Source organism: Crinia signifera, chromosome 19 (genome assembly GCF_055691185.1).
Source record: "Crinia signifera chromosome 19, ASM5569118v1, whole genome shotgun sequence".
NCBI classification, from domain to species: domain Eukaryota; kingdom Metazoa; phylum Chordata; class Amphibia; order Anura; family Myobatrachidae; genus Crinia; species Crinia signifera.
The window spans coordinates 48,503,162-48,523,015 of record NC_139226.1 but is presented as its reverse complement, the minus strand read 5'-3'; the positions used below and the strand labels follow the sequence as shown (position 1 = coordinate 48,523,015).

General features: G+C 44.5%; 1 long non-coding RNA gene across 1 annotated transcript; it reads left to right on the top strand.

The window, feature by feature from the left end:
* The first annotated feature begins 3,858 nt into the window (after positions 1 to 3,858).
* Positions 3,859 to 16,561, top strand: LOC146041831 (uncharacterized). The gene is made up of 2 exons (XR_014463613.1): positions 3,859 to 4,358; positions 15,996 to 16,561. It is a non-coding gene; the product is annotated as an uncharacterized LOC146041831 (long non-coding RNA).
* The last annotated feature ends 3,293 nt before the right edge of the window (positions 16,562 to 19,854 follow it).

Sequence of the window (19,854 nt, the reverse complement as noted above, 5' to 3'; positions counted from 1 at the left end):
CTGGGATATTTAAGCTAGTTGAAAGGGGTATAACTGTCATTTATCTATCAAAGTATTTGAAATGAAAGGTTGTGGTCAAATTACCCACTTAATCATTCTTCAGGGCTTGATATAAAACCACACAATGCTAATGCAGATCTCACTCTATAGTACTAAGTCCTGCTAATCAGAATAATTATAATAAACTATGAAATCTTACATAGAGCAAAATTGAGATGTTTGTTAGAATTTTTTAAAATGATGACCTCATATTTAGGGTCCCTAACACTGAGGTTCAATCAAGTCTAGGGCTCAGAAACCGTCCCTTGGCTGTCACTCATTTTGCGAACACCCCCCCCCCCCCCCCGGCGAGTAAAAACTCATCTAAATCGTTCGCTCTGGGGGTGACTATGTGCGGGATGGTGGGGATCACCATCGGAGACGGGGCAGAATTCGGGCCTGTATGAACAGGTCTGAATCGGTCCCTTAGAACACATGATGAAACTTAAACTTGAAATACAGAGGGCAAAATACCTGGTACTGTACAGATGACCGAACATATAAAAATCCGAAACACTGTGGGATCCTTTTATAGGAAGAACCTGTAGCTGTTAATATAGGCAGCAGTGGAATGGGATGGAGGTCAGTCCACATGATGAATCATTTATATATGCCGTGATACACAATGCAGAAATACAGGTGCAACAGATCCAGCCATTAACACATGGGGCCAATAAAGGGGTCCCCCTCCCCAAAGGCACCCAAGAGCCAGGACTGAAGCCCTCCTAGGTGGTGGATGTCAGGTCAATAAGTTTTTGCTGGCGCTGTGCGGTTAGGTGTTTATTGAACAGAGAACAAGACCCCCACACAGCGCACGTTTTCCAGGTCACTGACACATTTTAAAAGATCCACAGGTGGAGCTAATTATTTCACTTGTGATTCTGTGTTGAGACATGGAAAACGTGCACTGTGTGGGGTCCTGATGACCGAGGTTGAGAACCACTGGGATAGAGAGTGGTGTGAGGTGATTAATGAAGGGAGGTGCTGTTAGGTGATTGAAGGGGGTGGGAGTGCTGTGAGAGGAAGACCAGCATACAGAAGAGAGCGCAGTCGTCCATCTATACAAAATAAGAGTAGCTGGCAAGCATTACACACAGCAAGCAAAACACTGAGCTGTTGCACTTGACATATAGAAGAAGAACAGATACAGAGGATTACATCCTGTACACAGATTAACAGAAGTTTTAAGGGCTTCTCAGATTTGGCCTTCAGCCATACAGTATATTCCCTCTAACTAGTAGTGATCCACAAAACTCAAGGGGCCCACACACGGGCGATTTCAGGGCATTTTCTAAGCAATATCACTAGATCGCTTAGAAAATGCCTCCACATCGCTCTGTGTGTGTAGGGGCTATAGTGATGCGTGGGACCAGGCATTGCTATCACCCGGTGTTCTCACCGGAGAACACTCACCCTGACAGATCGCTCAGTACACAGCAGTGACACACCGCTGTGTGCTGAGCGATCTTGCTGAGCATTCTCAGTGATCTAGCATCGCTCAGAACGCTTTGCATGCTTAGGCCCCATTACAGTATATTAACTGCCAAACCTTTTATTATTGTAACAGACAGCAAACACAGTGCTGCAGTGTCATGGTCTCAATGAAGAATTAATCATCTGATTTTATTATTATGGGGTTTATTTATGTAGCTGAGATAATCCCTATCTCCAAGGTTCTTAGTGGAGAAAGAGCCAATTGTAGCTCAGCTCCCCACAAGTTGCCAAGAGACAGTGACGTATTTATAATGGGTGCACATGGGGTCCTGGGGGCCCACACTGCAAACCCTGCACCCAATTTTTTATAACCCACTGGAATAACCAATGGGAAAATGACGCAATGTTCAATTTCCTACAGTAGGAAAGTCACCAGAAAAGATTACAGCTGTGCCATTTAACCATAGACCTGTGCATGCGCATTAGACTCTGGGACAGTGCTAGGGTCTCCTAATGACCCTAGTGCCCAGAGTCCTTAGCTCTGCCGGCTAGAGAAGAGGGGGGCCTAATGGACAATGTACACGGGACTCCTCCTATCTTTATTTCAAATAGACACCTCCTGCATTGCATTTGCGATCTGATTGCAGCATCCTTAGACTCTGTAGGCAGTTGGGACTAGTGTCAGTGCATGTAATATGCACAGGAAAGCATCCTCCACCCCTAGGGTTTGCGCCACATGAATTCCTGTATGTATGAGTCCAGGTACTGACTTGCAGTGCCCCTCTTCCTCTTATTCCTCCACTTGCAGGAGTCCCAGAGCCTCTCGATATTCTGGGTATGGACCCCAGTGTCTGGGTTCACGAAGTTATAATGGTGGTTGACGCGCATGTGGTGGTACCCCGCCTGCTCAAGTTCTTGCGTATTGTACACACGCCAACAGTCTGAGTAGATGGTGGTACCTGGCTCAATGTGTGTTTTGATGGCAGACATTAGGGTCCGGGCGTCACGGCTGGCCACTGGTGTGATGAAACCGTCAGCTTGTCACATGATATCCTACCGAAGAGCCACTGCTGTGGTAGGACAACATGGCTTTTGCATTGAACACATAGACTTTTGTTCCACCTCTACAATTTTCCCAGGTCCACCAATCCGGCATTGGGGTTGTGCCATGAGATCAAGGGTACACACATCTCGCATCAGGTTGTTGTACAGTATGGCAGTTTTGTTGGAGATTTTGAGGTGCCGCTCACAAAACCTTATACTCGTCAACTCCTCGGCCCATGAAAATATGAAGCGCAGAAGGGTCAGAAAGGATACGTTACATCCACGAAACCAATTTGCCCAGCAGAGACTAACCTTCTTCCTGCAGCCTCTTATGTGGCAGCGCCACATACGCTCCTTCACATTAAGTGCCATAGGATGGCCATTGACACAGGTCAGTCTCTGCCAGTAAGTGGTGCTGCGGAAAAAAAATCACTGACTCCTCCTAGGTCTGTGGCAGGTTAAAAATGGTCAATGGTTCAGCAGCAATAACCCACACAATATAATAAGTGGTGACACAACGCTGACTGACTACGCTAACTACGTAAGCTCCAGTTAGCCGCAAACGTACTGACTACGCTTGCTGCGGGAACACTATGCTGATGCTGACAGGGACGCTGACTACGCTGACTACGCTGGCTGTGGGAACACGACGCTGATGCTGACAGGGACACTATGCTGACTACGTAAGTGGCGCTGTGTAACTACACAAGTACCTATTATAATAATTATTATTATTAGTAGTAGTAGTAGTAGAAGTAGTAGTAGTAGTAGTACCAGTATTACTAGTAAAAAAAATAATGTCATAGAAATATATCAGTAGTAATAAAAATAGTAGTAGTAGTAATAATTATTATTATAATACTATGCCATAATAATATAGTAGTAGTAATAATAATAATAATAATAATAATATGTAGAAGTGATAATAATAATAATATGTAATAGTAATATAGTAGAAGTAGTAGTAATATAGTAGAAGTAGTAGTAATATAGTAGAAGTAGTAGTAATATAGTAGTAGTAGTAAAAATAATAATAAATCTGTCACAGTAATAGAGTAGTAGTAATAAAAATAATGATAATAATAATAATAAAAACAACAATAAGAATACTAATAATATTATGTCATAGTAATGTAGTAGTAGTAGTAGTAGTAATAATAATTATGTATTCTTTAGTAGCAGACAATTGTTTTCTGTTAAGTGCTAGTCACTTTGGTACAGCATTTGCATATCTCTCAATGGATCTGTGCGCCATTCTGATATAAGACTGTTTATTTAGTTCCCCTGCCTGATGACTGGAGTGTTGTCAGCTTCTGTTGGTGAGGAAAAGCTGTGAAAACCTTGGCAGTTCAAATTGCTATCTAGAAGCTGCAAGAGGAACTAGCTAATTTGTTCTTTTATCATTTTCATCTCAAAGTCTGGACTGTAATTGAAATGGGAGGGAACTGGTAGTGAGTGATACACTGTACATATAAAAAAGAAAACTTAGTGAAACTTTTAAAGAAAACAGAAAATACAGAGAAAGATAGAGATTGTGCTTGGAAGGACTAGGGGAAGGGACAAGCAGCCATTCTGCAGCTCACTGAGGCAGAAAGCAAAATCATTCTTCCACATTAGCAAAAGAGAAAAGTGACTCATCTAATTATAAAGGCAACAAAATCTACAGATGGAATTTACTTTCTAAATAGCAAATCATAGATGCCTATTTAACCAAGATAATTCTGTTCACATAGGGACACATTCGTGTGCCCGAAAGATTTTCTATAGAACTCACATACTCTAGAACAGCGGCTACTTAGCAATTCGCTGGGGGAAATAATTACAGTGTCAGAAAGATACAGGTAAGAGAATACATTTATCTTGGTATTATTTCCAGTGCCTTTATTTTCCTGCATTGTATAGATACGCTGTGTAAGTAGCTACCATCAGTATATATGGCGGCAAAATTGTACGCTGTTTAGTTCCCAAATAAATATCACTAAAGTACACGGTTCACTTACTGTAGTTTGTATCTTGTGTGTTTTAAATGTATCGTTGTTATTACAAATGCGATACAATTTGGGGTCAATTTACTAAGATGGGATTCCTATTGAAGATGGGATGGTGCAAATAGCAACCAATCAGATTGTATCTATTATCTTCTAGATAGTGTTAATAGATAAGAAGTAGAATCTGGTTGGTTGCTATGGGCAACATCACATCTTCAATAGAATTCCCATTTACTCCTTTGAGACCTATTGGGAGAATATTCCTATACAGTTAACATTATTCTTCTTTTTCTTCGTTTTCATCTTCTTCTTTGTCTTCTTCTTATTATATAAAAAGGTAATTTATGCAATATTAGCATTCTTCTTTTCCTTCTTCTTACTATTATTATTATTATTTTTATTATATAATAAGGTAATTTATGCAATATTAGCATTCTTCTTCTTTTCCTTCTTCTTCTTCTTCTTATTATTATTATTATTATTATTATTATAATATAATAAGGTCATTTATGCAATATTAGCATTCTTCTTCTTTTCCTTCTTCTTCTTCTTCTTCTTCTTTTTCTTCTTCTTATTATATAATAAGGTCATTTATGCAATATTAGCATTCTTCTTCTTTTCCTTCTTCTTCTTCTTCTTCTTCTTCTTCTTCTTCTTCTTTTTCTTCTTCTTCTTCTTATTATATAATAAGGTCATTTATGCAATATTAGCATTCTTCTTCTTTTCCTTCTTCTTACTATTATTATTATTACAATATAATAAGGTCATTTATGCAATATTAGCATTCTTCTTCTTTTCCTTCTTCTTCTTCTTCTTCTTCTTCTTCTTCTTCTTCTTCTTCTTCTTCTTCTTCTTCTTCTTCTTCTTCTTATATAATAAGGTCATTTTTGCAATATTAGCATTCTTCTTCTTCTTACTATTATTATTATTATATAATAAGGTAATTTATGCAATATTAGCATTCTTCTTCTTATATTATAATAATAAGGTCACTTATTCAATATGTTAATAGTTTGTTTATAGGAAAGTGTCTATAATCGTGTCATTATTCATACAAACTTTTAGAAACTGTCCTCAATTTATTAAGTTATTGTTATGTATAATGATAAAGGTGCCCATAAACGGTACATTTTTTGTACTGGATCGCATTGCATCTAATTCAAAACGGTGTTGTAGCATATCACATGTGTTTTGAACTAGATGCGATGCAATCTAGTACAAAACTCATGGAGCAGAGCACACCGTGTGCGGCAACCTTAATACTACTACAGCTTGAGTATCCCTTATCCAAAATGCTCGGGACCAGAAGAATTTTGGATAACGGATTATTTCGTATTTCAGAATATTTTTATATTACAATGATGTATCGAGGTATCTTGCAGTTATCAATTACATGAAATACATACAAATATATTTTATTTGTGCATAAAACAAGGTTTCAAAACATTAAACAAAGTTTGTGTGCTATCTCAGATACTGAATTTAAATGCCAAGCAATCATTTTCTTGCAGATAATTAGTGCCACCTACATATCATTTCCCCAGTAGTGCTGTTACATATCATGTCCCCAGTAGTGCTGTTACATATCTTGTCCCCAGCAGTGCTGTTACAGATGTCCCCAGTAGTGCTTTTAGCACTTTCTGGAATATATGGTTTTCGGAATAATTTGGATAACTGAAATTTGGATGGGTGTGGTACAGGGGTCCGACAGTCGGGATCCCGACAGCCATTAGCCCGATGTCAGGATCCCGATTGGCCGGACCCAGACAGCATGGTGAGTGCAACTAAGCCCCTTGCGGGCTCGCTGCGCTTGCCATGCTGCGGGCACGGTGGCTCGATACGCAAGCCATCTATTCTATTCTCCCTCTATGGGGGTCGTGGACCCCCAAGAGGGAAAATAGCCGACGGCCGTCGGGAACCCGGCTGTCAGTGTTTTGACAGTCGGGATCCCGGCGTCCGGTAAATGCCTGCCGGGATCCCGACTGTCGGGACCCCGTCCGGCACCCATTTCGATAAGGTATACTCAATCTGTACTACTACTACTACTACTAATAATATAACAATTTTTATAATTATCATAAGCCCTTATTGTGTAGTATGTGTATTGTATTGATTATTTTATCTACTGTGTCACTTATATGCAGAATAAATTCTGTACATGTAGGAAACACCCAGGCACCATTAACGGAGCTTAGATTTGTTTTTTAAATACATTTACAGTTTAAAAAAAATATATTATTATTTTCAGTCTCCATAGGTTGATGGTTGGGCTGTCCTTATTTGCTATGCTATGATGTTGTCAGTGTCTTTGTTCTAGGAGTGACAACCTTAATTAACTTTTTATTGTGCCTATATTTGGTATTTTAATCTTTAAGAAAAATGTTCCACCTGCTGCAGTTTAGAAGCATCTTATGTGCATAGAATTAAACAGTATGTTGAGAGTAGCTGAGAACGCCAACTCTAAATGAGAAGGCCCCCCCCCCCCACAACATTGATTAAACATTTTGTTACCTAAATGCTCAATGCCAGGGGTTACATTCAATTACATGCTGCATGTTGCCAGGGGGTTAGGTAACGGGGGGTAAGCTGACAGGGGGCAAGAGAGGGTGAGGTGACTGGAGCGAGAGAGGGTGAGATGGAGAGGGGGGGGGGGGGGGGGAGCAGGTACAGTTTACCCGGGCCCAGGCCTGTCAGGGGGGCCCTGGTCTGGACACACAGTTTTTTTCTTTTAATTTGGTGGCGAGTGTGCTGGGTCTGAGTGCGCCGGAGTCAGCTGTTCAGCAGCGGCATTGGGAGTGTGGATGTGGGTGGACGTGGGGGCAGCAGTGTCGTTCCACTCTTCGACTCCAGGGCATAACTTGGGAGTTTACCGTGGCTCAGCGACAGGAGGATACTTAGGGTAGGTAGTTCCTGGGTGCCATCAGGAACTGGGTCAGAGAGAGGCCATCTCCCCGGGAGTACCACCCACTCTGCAGAATCCAGCCGGCCCCGCTCCCCACAACACCCCAAACAACAGCAGCAGCAGCAGGTGCCAGTGCCATATCTGCAGCCCAGCAGTCCCAGATCTGGTACCCCACCCATGTCCAGGTCACTGTGTTTCAAGGTGGAAGGTGTTTGGCTGGTTGCTCTGTGTCTGCTGCCTCCCTGCATGCTGCTGACATCCGACTCTGGAACTCAGCATCTACAGCATCTAACCCCTGGCAGAGCATGTACTGTAACTCCATGACAACGAGCATGTTAACCCCTTGCAAAGCATGTAACCCATGTCAGAGCATGTAAATCCATGGCAACGAGCATGTTAATCCTGGCAGAGCATGTAACCCCTGGCAGAGCATGTAACTCCTGGCAGAGCAGGTTAATCCCATGGCATTGAGCATGTTAATCCACTAATTTGCAATGAGCATTACTGTGTGTGGCATAATATGTAATGAGCATTATGGCATGTGGTATAATATGTAACGGGTGCAGTGGCGTAACAACGGGACCGCAGAGTGTGCGGGGAGCTACATCTGTGGGGGCCCCAGGAAGTTGTTGTACCGGGGCCCAGGATTTCTCTTGGCGGCCCTGGATGGAGGTGTGCAAGGTGATGGGGGGGGCGAGCTGATGGGGCGAGAGCGTGAGTTGATGGGGGGCGAACTGATGGGGCAAGCTGACAGGTGGAAGAAGAGAGGGTGGGGAGAGGAGGTAGGTCTCATTCTCACCTTGATTGGTAGATCTCCCGTTCCCCGGCTCCACCCTCATGGCTTTCCTGCTCTCCTGCCGCCACTCCTCTCCTGCTTCCTGGTTCATGGATGCCGCTGCTGCTGCTCTCCTCGACCTCCAGCAGCCGTCGCTGCTGCTCTCTTCGGCATTCAGCAGCTGTTGCTGTTCTCTTTGTCCTCCAGCCGCCACTGCTGCTACTCTCCTCGGTCTCCGGCGCCGCTGCTCCTTGGTCCCAGAGCATCGCGGCCGTTTGAAATGCGAACTAGCTGACTTACGAGCGAATCGGAGCTCGTGGTTCAACAGCCAATCATGAATCGTCACTGCCTGATTGGCGCAGAGCTATGAGCTCCGATTGGCTTATGGCCACTTCCAAATTTTAAAAGAAATGGCGCTGTCTGTCAGTTATTGCTGCTGGCCGGGCGCCCTACTCAGCCGGGTGTACTGCACCCATGTGGTGCCGGCTACCTCCAGCCACCGCTAGGGCTGCCCTAGTTACTCCACTGTTCTCTTGTACCAGCAGCACTGTCTCCCTCTTTAGTTTATCTCACCAATAAAAATGTTACTTTTCTTATAAACATTCATAACCCATTCATTGCCCTTTGCAAAAACTCCCCCCCATGCTGAGAATACGTTATACAAAAACTCAGGGTTGTGCCGCCATCACACACACTATCATTTGTCCTATCTTCTATAGGAATGGGATCATTCGTCAGACTGCATTTAGGTCTACAGTCATTAGGTCGACCCCACTAGGTCGACTGGCAGGAAGGTCGACCTGACTTAAGGTCGACATGGGCCAAGGTCGACATGACTTAAGGTCGAATTTGCATAAAGGTCCACATGAGGAAGGTCGACTGGTCATAAGGTCGACATGGGTTTTTCACTGTTTTTTTATCTGAATGTCGACACAGTCGACATAGACACAGTTGGCAATGAGAATCGGACCCTCGCATCGCTCGCTTCGCTCGCCATGCCTCGGACACAGTGCCTCGCTGCGCTCGGCACACTATTTTATTCTCCCACCACGCCCTAGTGGATGGTAGGGCATGAAATACCGCCTGTCGGCACATGTCGGCTCAAAAAACAGTGAAAAACCCATGTCGACCTTATGACCAGTCGACCTTCCTCATGTCGACCTTTATGCAAAATCGACCTTAAGTCATGTCGACCTTGGCCCATGTCGACCTTAAGTCAGGTCGACCTTCCTGCCAGTCGACCTAGTGGGGTCGACCTAATGTCTGTAGACCTAAGTTCATTCTAATAGATGACCGCATCCCCTTCTATAATAAATACATGTTGGCTGTTATAATTTTTTTTCCTTTATCATTGACATCAATGAATCTCAGAAGTTTGAAGATGTCATTCTTATCTTGTACAGATTAGTTATGGTATAAATAATTCATAGTGTCTAGGTCAACAACAAATGATCAACATGCACAGGGTCACACTTTGGCCAATCAGAGTCTATTTGGATATGGATATGAGTCTATTTGGATATGGGAAGGTCCAAAAAAGAAAATTCCCCAAAAATTCATGTTGATCTTTTCATGTGTCAACCATTGCCATTTCGACCCTTTGCTTGTGTCAACTTTTTGTCTATGATAACCTTGTGCATGTCAAACTACGCGGTGCATCCACAAACCTGCAATATTAAACCTACAGTAGTTATTCATATTTTGCGTTGTTTTAACTGTAAAGAATCAAAAATATAATAAAATATTGAAACTTATCTTATTAATACAGGTTGAGTATCCCTTATCCAAAATGCTCGGGACCAGAAGAATTTTGGATAACGGATTATTCCGTATTTCAGAATATTTTTATATTTCAATGATGTACAGTATCTTGAGGTATCTTGCATTTATGTTGTACAAACACATGAAATACACACAAATATATTCTATTTGTGCATGAAACAAGGTTTCAAAATATGGAACAAGGTTTGTGTGCTATTTCAGGCACTGAATTTAAATGCCAAGCAATAATGTTCTTGCACATATTTAGTGGCAGTTACATATCATGTCCCCAGTAGTGCCAGTTACATATCGTGTCCTCAGTAGTGCCAGTTACATATCATGTCCCCAGTAGTGCCAGTTACATATCATGTCCCCAGTAATGCCAGTTACATATCGTGTCCTCAGTAGTGCCAGTTACATATCATGTCCCCAGTAGTGCCAGTTACATATCATGTCCTCAGTAGTGCCAGTTACATATCATGTCCCCAGTAGTGTCAGTTACATATCATGTCCCCAGTAGTGCCAGTTACATATCATGTCCCCAATAGTGCCAGTTATATATCATGTGCTCAGTAGTGCCAGTTACATATCATGTCCCCAGTAGTGCCAGTTACATATCATGTCCCCAGTAGTGCCAGTTACATATCATGTCCCCAGTAGTGCCAGTTACATATCATGTCCCCAGTAGTGCCAGTTACATATCATGTCCCCAGTAGTGCCAGTTACATATCATGTGCTCAGTAGTGCCAGTTATATATCATGTCCCCAGTAGTGCTGTTATAGATGTCCCCAGTAGTGGCAGTTATATATCATGTTCGACATAAAGTTGACACAAGCAAAAGGTTGACATGGATAATGTCAACACAAGCAAAATGTGGAAATTGTTTTTAAGTTTTTTGGTGTCAGCTTGTAGATTTCAACACATGGACCTCAAATTAGATGCCTCGCTTCCCTTTTTATGTTTATGTGGATAGTATGAAAAAGTAAATATATATATATATATCTCATGTCGACATTTCAAAGTGTCAACCATATGCATGTCGAACATAGAGGGTCAGATGTACTAAGCTTGGAAACTGATAAAATGCACCAGCCTATCAGCTCCTACCTATCATTTTTTTTAAACACAGTCTGTGACATAGCAGTTATGAGCTGATTGGCTGGTGGTTTATCACTCTTCAAGGCATAGTACATCTCGTCCATGGTGTAGACCCACTGACTGTCGGTCTGGACACCGTAGGGTAAATTTACTAAGGTCCGCTGAAAATGGACGATACCTGTACGATTGACTGTGATCTGCCCTAAAATATTATTATTATTATTATTATAATTTTATTTATAAGGCGCCACAAGTGTTTTGCAGCGCCGTACAAAGGAACAATACAGGGAGACAAAGCTTGGCATAACATTGAATAAATAACAAAAATACAGTACAAATAAGGAGCGCCACAGATCAATACACATTACAGCTTAAATGTAAGTAGTGAGGACTCAATCAACATACAACTAGAGGCTTGAGGCCAATGATGGAGATGAGTATGCGGACAAAGATGGTCACTGAGTGTTGGAGTATAGGAGAGCTGTGAGTGACATGTGAAGAGAAGTGGGCTTTGACAACAGGAGGGAAGAGGGCCCTACTCGGAGGAGCTTACAATCTAGTAGGAAGGGGAGACAGACAGATTACAAGAGGTGCATGCGAGTGGGTGATGGTTAGATAGCAGGGCCTGAGATTACAGATAATTACTAAGCATCCGTATTCTCAGGATTCATATTTTCCGATGGTGAAGTCATTTGTATTTGGCTATCGATTTACTGGCAGCCAAATACATAGGACCCGGCAGCATCGCATGGACCAGTCAGTTGGCCTGGTTCTGGTTCCTATCACATGGGGGGCAAAATGAGTAGGGGTAGGGGTCCCCATATTTCGGCAACCAGCATTGGGCTCAAACAGCCAGCGGTGTCATGCCACAACCGGGGGACACTTTTGACTCAAGGTCTCCTGGCCAAAACATGATCACTCTGGCTGGTCAGCCTAGGCCAGGACCTTGAGAGTAAACGCAGGCATTTGTGAGGGGGGTCTGTGATGCCACTTCCACCCTGTCTCAGTAGCAGCTTATTGGAAGCCTCAAATAAGGATGCAGTTAATTTGCCGGCGGTCGGGATCCCAGCGGTCGGAATCCCGACACTGGAATCCCGACCGCCGAAATCCCGAAACTTTCTCCCTCTGTGGGTGTCCACGACACCCATAGAGGGAGAATAAAATAGCGTGCCGAGCGTAGCGAGGCACCGGGCCCGCTGCGTGGCGAGCGCAGCGAGCCCGCAATGGGGGGCGATCTATGTCCCCCCCTTGTCGGGATTTCGGCGGTCGGGATTCCAGTGTCGGGATTCCGACCGCCGGGATCCCGACCGCCGGCAAATCGTATCGGATCCCCTCAAATCTACTCACATTTGTACGGATGGCAAAAACCCGAGCAGGCAATCGACACACCTGCGTTCCCAGTTTTATTAGCGATGTTCAGGTTCTGATTTACTCTGATTTCAAAGCAGGATCTTATTGGCTATCCCAAATCACATGACAGTTGTTGACAATTGATAGCCAATAAGATCCTGCTTTGAAATCAGAGCCTGCACATCTCTAGTTTTTATGGGGATGACCATAAATGCTGAGCGTTCCCCTGCTCCAGCCCCCTTACTAGCCTCTCACCGTGCGAACGCCTCGGCGAGTGTGTTCACATGGGCAGACCCCACTATCGATCAAAAGGGTCTGAATCGGCCCCTTAGTACATACAATATTGTTAAAGAAAGCCCATAGGCTTTAGAGACCTGCCTCAACAGCACCAAGAACATGAATTTGTCTACCAAAGAACCTGTATATGCATGGTATAATGTGAACTGAAGGCACTGTGTGGTATAATGTAAACTGGGGGCACTGAGGGCAGGGCCGGTGCTAGGCATCTCAGCGCCCCAGGCAGATAGATTTGCGGGGGGTCTTCCACAGTTATCAAGCTCCAGGTAGGGGGTGGGGTCAGATATCCGCTAACACATTCCAGGAGGGGGAAGGGGGGGCGGCTGCCGTCGCTGCTGTCACTGACCTCTACTGTGGGGGGGTTGTTAATACTCGCGCCCGCTGGGAAAGCAGGCGCCACCAGTACTTGACGCTGACCTGCTCCACGCGGGCGGCGGGGGTGTGCAGCCACCTCTGATGTGTTGCAGGGGGAGTGCGGCTGGTGGTGCTGGAAGTGTAAGGGACTCGTGAGACCTTACTTTTCCCTATTCCTCATGCGCCAGGCACCAGTGCTTTCTTTAAAAAGCTGTACCACCCTCCAGTGGCCGGTGCCGCAGGCAAATGCCTAAAGCTGCCTAGTGGTGGCGCCGGCCCTGACTGAGGGACACAGTGGTGTGCCCTGTGATACCTGGAGTATGGTCTTATGGAAAGGGGTTTGCCCAACCCAAGTTTTCATCACTCTGGGGGTTAATAGGATGCTGTGCTGCCGCCGGACACTGCTGTGGCTGCACTGCTGGCTCTTACATTGTTACATTTGCCGAGCACTGCACGTAATGTTACAGTGCAGCGTACAGGCTCCTATCACTGTGGAGGAGCTGGCATTTTAGTATCACCCACAAAATGTGGCCCACTGAAATCCCCTGGTGAAGTCAGTGCTGTGACATAATGTATACTAGTGGCATTAAAGTGTGTCATTGTTAACTGGGACAGTGTGTGGTATAATGTGAACTAGGGCATGACTTTGGGGCATAAAATGAACCTGGACACTAATTTGGAGCATAATATTAACCAAGGTAGTACTGTGGGGCATAAAATGAACTAGGGCACTAATACGCTGCATAACAGTAAACAGGGTACTGGGGCATAAAATAAACAACTGCTACATAAAGAGTAGTTTTTTTTAGAACTTTGGGGAGGTGTGTCCTACAAAATGTTGTTATGTGGATCTAAAGTTTTATCTACACCAGTGGTTCCCAAACTTTTTTGAATCACGGCAACCTAGAGCATCAAACTATTTTCAAGGCACCCCTAGGCCAAATGTTTCTTATTGAGAAATAAAAAATAAACAAAATTAAGTGCATTGTGTTTATATGTCACAATTGTCCACATATATTATGATTGGCAGCCACAAGCACTGGTTTTGCCTGGTACATTGACCATAAATAATATGAATTGATCTTGGTCCACCAACCCAAGACACCCCTGCAAGTGTCCTGAGGCACCCTAGGGTTCCTAGGCACACAGTTTGGGAACCACTGATCTACACCCTTGCTAATTGTGTAGTGAGTGGGACTGAACGTGCAAAGTTAAGGGAAGAATCAAGATGGACGCAAGTATGAGTAACAGCGCAGAGTGTCAACCATGAGGGTAATTGTAGGGGTCAGTGTCGTCAGGAGGAGGGAAGATAATGAGCTTGGCTTTAGTTTAGGTAGTTTTGGTACATCTAAGTGGAGATGGCAATGTTGTAGTCAGAAAGACAGGACAAAAGCTTGATTAGGTTTTGTCTATGTAACAGGGATCCCTGCCATGCATTTGAACTACAGGATAAACATTTGCTAAATTGGCTTCCTGGATAATGAATTTGACTTTATTCTTCATTGCTCTTATCTGCCGCCTGGCTCTGATGTTCTATTTGTTCCTGGATTCCAGCTTTCTTCTCAACCGCACTGAGTACCGCATTTGTCTCATATTAGCAGCTTCCTGGAGCAGGAAGCCCATTAGACTTTGTGCCTCCAACAATCCAGTGCCAACCTTCAGATACATAGAAGGTTCAAAATCCAGTGTTTATATTGTACCATCTAGGAGAACATCAGTTTTAAGAATATTAACAAGATAATCTAGGGCGTGTGCCAGTGTGTGCAGGGCGTGTGCCAGTGTGTTTGCAGGGCGTGTGCCAGTGTGTGTGCAGGGCGTGTGCCAGTGTGTGCAGGGCATTACGATGTATTTTCTTGTTTTCTATATGTTCCCGCTGCATCACACTGCTGGTGTTACCTGTATTTAGGGGTGATTCAGGTTGGCTCGGTAAGCAGGGTAAATTTGTGAGCGAATGGCCACCCGCCTGCGCCAAGTGAATGCCCACAGCATCATGTGAATCTATGTGTTTGTGGACACGTCCATTCGGATGCGGCCGAAAAATGCTTCGATGGCCGCGGATCAGCAAAGGATTTTTCGCCCGCTCACAGATACTGAACTGACTTTTATCTGCGCTGGAAATGGGCGAACAGGGGGCGGGCGCTGATGTCATGTGACATCAGCCGCCCGCCCCATAAGGCTTCAGCACATCTGCGTTCACATGGGGACGCCCAGCGTTTTTCTAAGTGCACCCACTGTTTTTGTGGCCAGAATAGCTGGGCTTCCCGCATTTGCCAACCCCCTGTCCACCTCCTTCCCGGGGCCGCCAACAGGGGGGTGCCAGGGGTACAACTGTCCTGGGCTCCCAGCTGGAGGGGCCCGGGCAGCTGCCCACAGTGGCATGGCACCCCCCACTGCACAAATGCCCCCACCCGGCGCTGGGCGGCCAGGCTCACACAATACACAGTGTAGCCTGCAGAGCGCCGAGCCTAGGATACAGAGGGGCTCCACGCTCTGCAGGCTGCACTGTGCAGTGAGTGCTCCGAGCCCCGAGTCCCGGGAGAAGATGCTGCTGCGCCGCCGACACCACCGCTGGTAAGTAATTGGGGTGGGGGAGGCGTGGTGCCGGCGAGCAAGGGGGGGTGCCGGCGCGTGCGAGGGGAGGGGGTGCCGCTGGGGGCCCGGGCTGAAGGTCAGTCCCGGGCCCCAACATTACTAGTGGCAGCCCTGCTCCTTCCCACCCCCCCCCCCCCCCACTATGCGAACACCTTCGCAACTGTGAAAGTCACTAAAAGTGCATATATCCGCATATACGCATGCGCAGAGCCCCACCATCGTCCATGGACTGAATTGCGCTCTTTACGGGCCAACCTGAATCACCCCCTTAGTTTGATTTAACTAGTTTGTTTTACCTCTGATCAAAAACTGGGAAGATTGTTTCTCTGATATAAAGTTACTTTTCTATTTTCTCATCAGGTATTAGATCACAAGATTGATGGCGTCGCCTATTTTACCCCAAGACATATTAGTGGAGCTGAAGGAGATTGATTCGGAGACCGGGATCTACGACAATGAACCACCCCATAAGAGCATTGCAGACCCACGCCTGGTCAGCACTACAACCGGCGGGATGGAAAACTCCTGCCACAGCTGCATGCTGGGGTTTGGAGTAGTAACACTTGTCATCGGTGTGTCCGTTGCATGTTTATCGTATGCAACTCATTTACATGACAAAGTCCTCCTAGCTGTGGGGCACTCAATTCTGTTCATAGGCCTCTCAGTCATTGCGTTCAGTTGCATTTGGAGACGCTACAGGAAAACGAAGAAGGCTAAGATAAATAACGATTTGGAAGAATTGTTCTCAGAGAATAAACAAAAAAAAATCAAAATATAACAGTCCAGTTGTTAATCAACATCAATCCTGTACTGTACCTAATGATGAGAAAGCTTGTATTCTGCATATTGCAAACAGGAAATTGAACACGGAAGATTATTCCATTTATAAAGCGCAACGGAATATGATGCGCTATATAAGAAGCTGTGGTACTTGTTTCCTAGAACGGCCACAACGATTTAGATCGTTGTGGTCGTAAGATAAAAAATCGGATCGGTCGCATCGCATGCGATTTGGTCGCATACGATGCGACCGATCCGATCTGCCGATTTTTCACCCGATTTTTTTTTTTTTTACACCAGATTTGTTTAAATTGCCCCCCCAAATGTTAATAAGTGTGCTAGACCCCACGATAGACGTGAACCCGAAGCGTGGCGAGCGCAGCGAGCCCGCGAGGGGCGGCGGTGCGCGTCCTCCGACCTTTTCATTCCCCTACTATCCACTAGGGCGTGGAGTGAGAATATAATAGTGTGGCGAGCGCAGCGAGCCACCGAGCCCGAAGCGTGGCGAGCGCAGCGAGCCCCGCGAGGGGACGCGTCTCACTTCACAGGTATACGCGTCCCCTCGCGGGGCTCGCTGCGCTCGCCACGCTTCGGGCTCGGTGGCTCGCTGCGCTCGCCACACTATTATATTCTCACTCCACGCCCTAGTGGATAGTAGGGGAATGAAAAGGTCGGAGGACGCGCACCGCCGCCCCTCGCGGGCTCGCTGCGCTCGCCACGCTTCGGGTTCACGTCTATCGTGGGGTCATGGCGGGCACATAAAAAATGTGAAATGGGTCATATTGGCCCATTTCACCTTTTTTATCATTTTTCCCTATGTGAGATGGACTTAATCAAGTCCATCTCATCTTGTGCCATTATAATGGCACAAGACCGACCGATTTCAATGTTAAAAGATTTTTTAACATTGAAGTCTATGGAAAAATCGGGTCAATCGGTCGGTCGCATCGCGGCCGATTTTAATTGGTCGCGACCGACCGATTGACCCGATTTCTGTCAATCAAAGTGAAAAAATTGTAAAAAATCGGCCACATCGTGAGGATCGTGTCCCTTAATTAAGAGCCACGATCACTCACGATTGTGGCCGTTCTAGGAAACAAGTACCGAAGCTGTAAATAAATTCACAGTATCCCCACAAACATTGGGCTTAATTCAGACCGGATCGCATGGCTGCAAATTAACAGGCCGGGCGATTATCGATAGACTGCGCATTTGTATGGCCGGTAGTATGCATGCGCGAGACCATCCTGCCATAAAGTCCTAATACTTTTTTGATCACTGTCAAGGTGATTGACAGAAAGCCAGCGTCTTTGGGTGGTAGAATTTGATGGGAAGGCGTGTGATATCAGCTCCGGCCCTGATCAGCCTGTTTCTATTGCAGCCGCGGAGTAAGTCCTGGGCTACGCACAGGCTGCACACAGTGGAAAGATCATTCGATGGTGAGAGTCTTGTAAATGGATTTGCAGCTAATCGATGACCCGGCTAATTTTCGCAGGCCCTGCTAACCAATTTGCAGGTTTGAACCGGGCGGGATTAAACTCTGGTGGGGCGACGTATACCTTATTGCAAGGCTCTGCAAATTAGCAGCTGTGCAATCAGGTTTGAATTAGGCCCACAATTACAACCGGAGCAGAAATTCTGAAATGATGGCCTCTTCCAAACCTTCCAACGAAAACATCTGTTCTGTTCAGTATTGCACCAATTCCCCATTCTCCTGACGCCAAGGTTGGGAAATAGGGGAAATCCATTACTGTATGTTGGATGTCCCTGATTTGCCTATTTTGACCAACCAATTCTAGGTATTCCTAAATCGAGGATATATAATATACAGAATTTCCATGATTCGCCAATTGTTTTTTTGATCAGCAGATTGGGGAATTGCAGTACTACTCTGGAGCTTGGGTCTAAAACAGTACTTCAATAAAGTTACAGCAATATTTGTGTTCACTTAAATTTGTAGCTAAATTGTCCTCGGGACATTGTCCTTGCTTGTCCTCGGGAATCTACTGCTTCGGTTAGATTTCAGCAAATTCAATTGTTCATTTTACATAGAACTTATCTGACTCCATCTAGAATGGTAAAAGTTGGTGGGAGGACTTCAGATGTATGCCCTAAATGTCAGGGTAGCTCAGGAACCTTTTGGCATTTATTGTGGGACTGCCCGATGGTGAAACCATTCTGGGATCAGGTGACCCAAGCTATGACTGTTACAGGAATACCCCAGAGTAGTCTAACACCTAAGTTTTGTTGCCTTGGGGTGTCTGGAGATGATGTCCTGGATAAACATACTAGGCAGTATGCAATTAATCTATGTACGTTGGCTAAAGTCTGCCTAGCAAGACTCTGGATGGCTTCCTCGGGACCTGACTTTAAGGCCTGGACTTCTTTGGTTAATGCTACAGTGCAGCATGAGAGATATTTATATATAACTCGTAAGACTGAATCCAAATTTAATCGTATTTGGTGTCGATGGCTTTCTTCAAAATATGCATCTCCACAACAATTCATCAATTAATTAAGGCTGTGTTTTTGATTGTGTTTTTTTTTTTTTTGTTGGGGGTTATACAGATCATTCTTTATATCTATATATTCAATATAGCTAACTGTGGCCTTTTATGGTTTCTCAGGATAATTGATGTTTGCGGTGTTCTAAAAGTTAATATATGAATATGATTCTTTTAGATTAAAGTAATTACAAGAGAAAATGTATATTATTCCCATAAATAAGATATTGTTAATGTAAGATATAATTGATTATCTTGTGATAGTCATATAAATGTTTGTAATTTTTATTTTTTATTTTATTTTATATTTAATTTCTATTTTTTTTTTTTTTTTTTCGCTAGTTTAAGTTGTAGTTATGTTTGATTTGTGGAAAAAATAATAAAAATTACTCAATTAAAAAAAAAAAAATATATATATATTATTGTCATGAAGTCACTGAAAGCGTACCTCTTAACCGCCCCATATTTGGCAATATTGCCTTATTATGGGACTTAACAAGGGGCACACAGTCATGACAATGTGGGTGTGGCTTTGGTGTATAAGGGTGTGGCTTGGAATAATCTGTGTGATGTTTGGGTGGATTACGGTAGGAGATATTATGACAGTTTGTCTTCTTGACGGCAGCGTTGTATTGCAGCAGGAACAGACAACCGGGTAAATGCAGTGCTAAGAGCCTGTGCTTATGGGTGTGGGCAACCTACAGAGGGGGTATGGCCAGCCTCCACAGAGGCTTGGCTACCCATTACAAAGTGCGTGGTATGGGCACTTTTATACATATATGTACAGTAAATATTGCTAATGCATGAATAAAATACTAAAGTAATAACAACAATGCACTGTAGAAAATACACCACAGTGCAGTATAATGTAACATATGAATAATTCAAGTTCACAGTCTGGGACCGGATCCATAAAGAAAAGGGTGGAGCCTCAG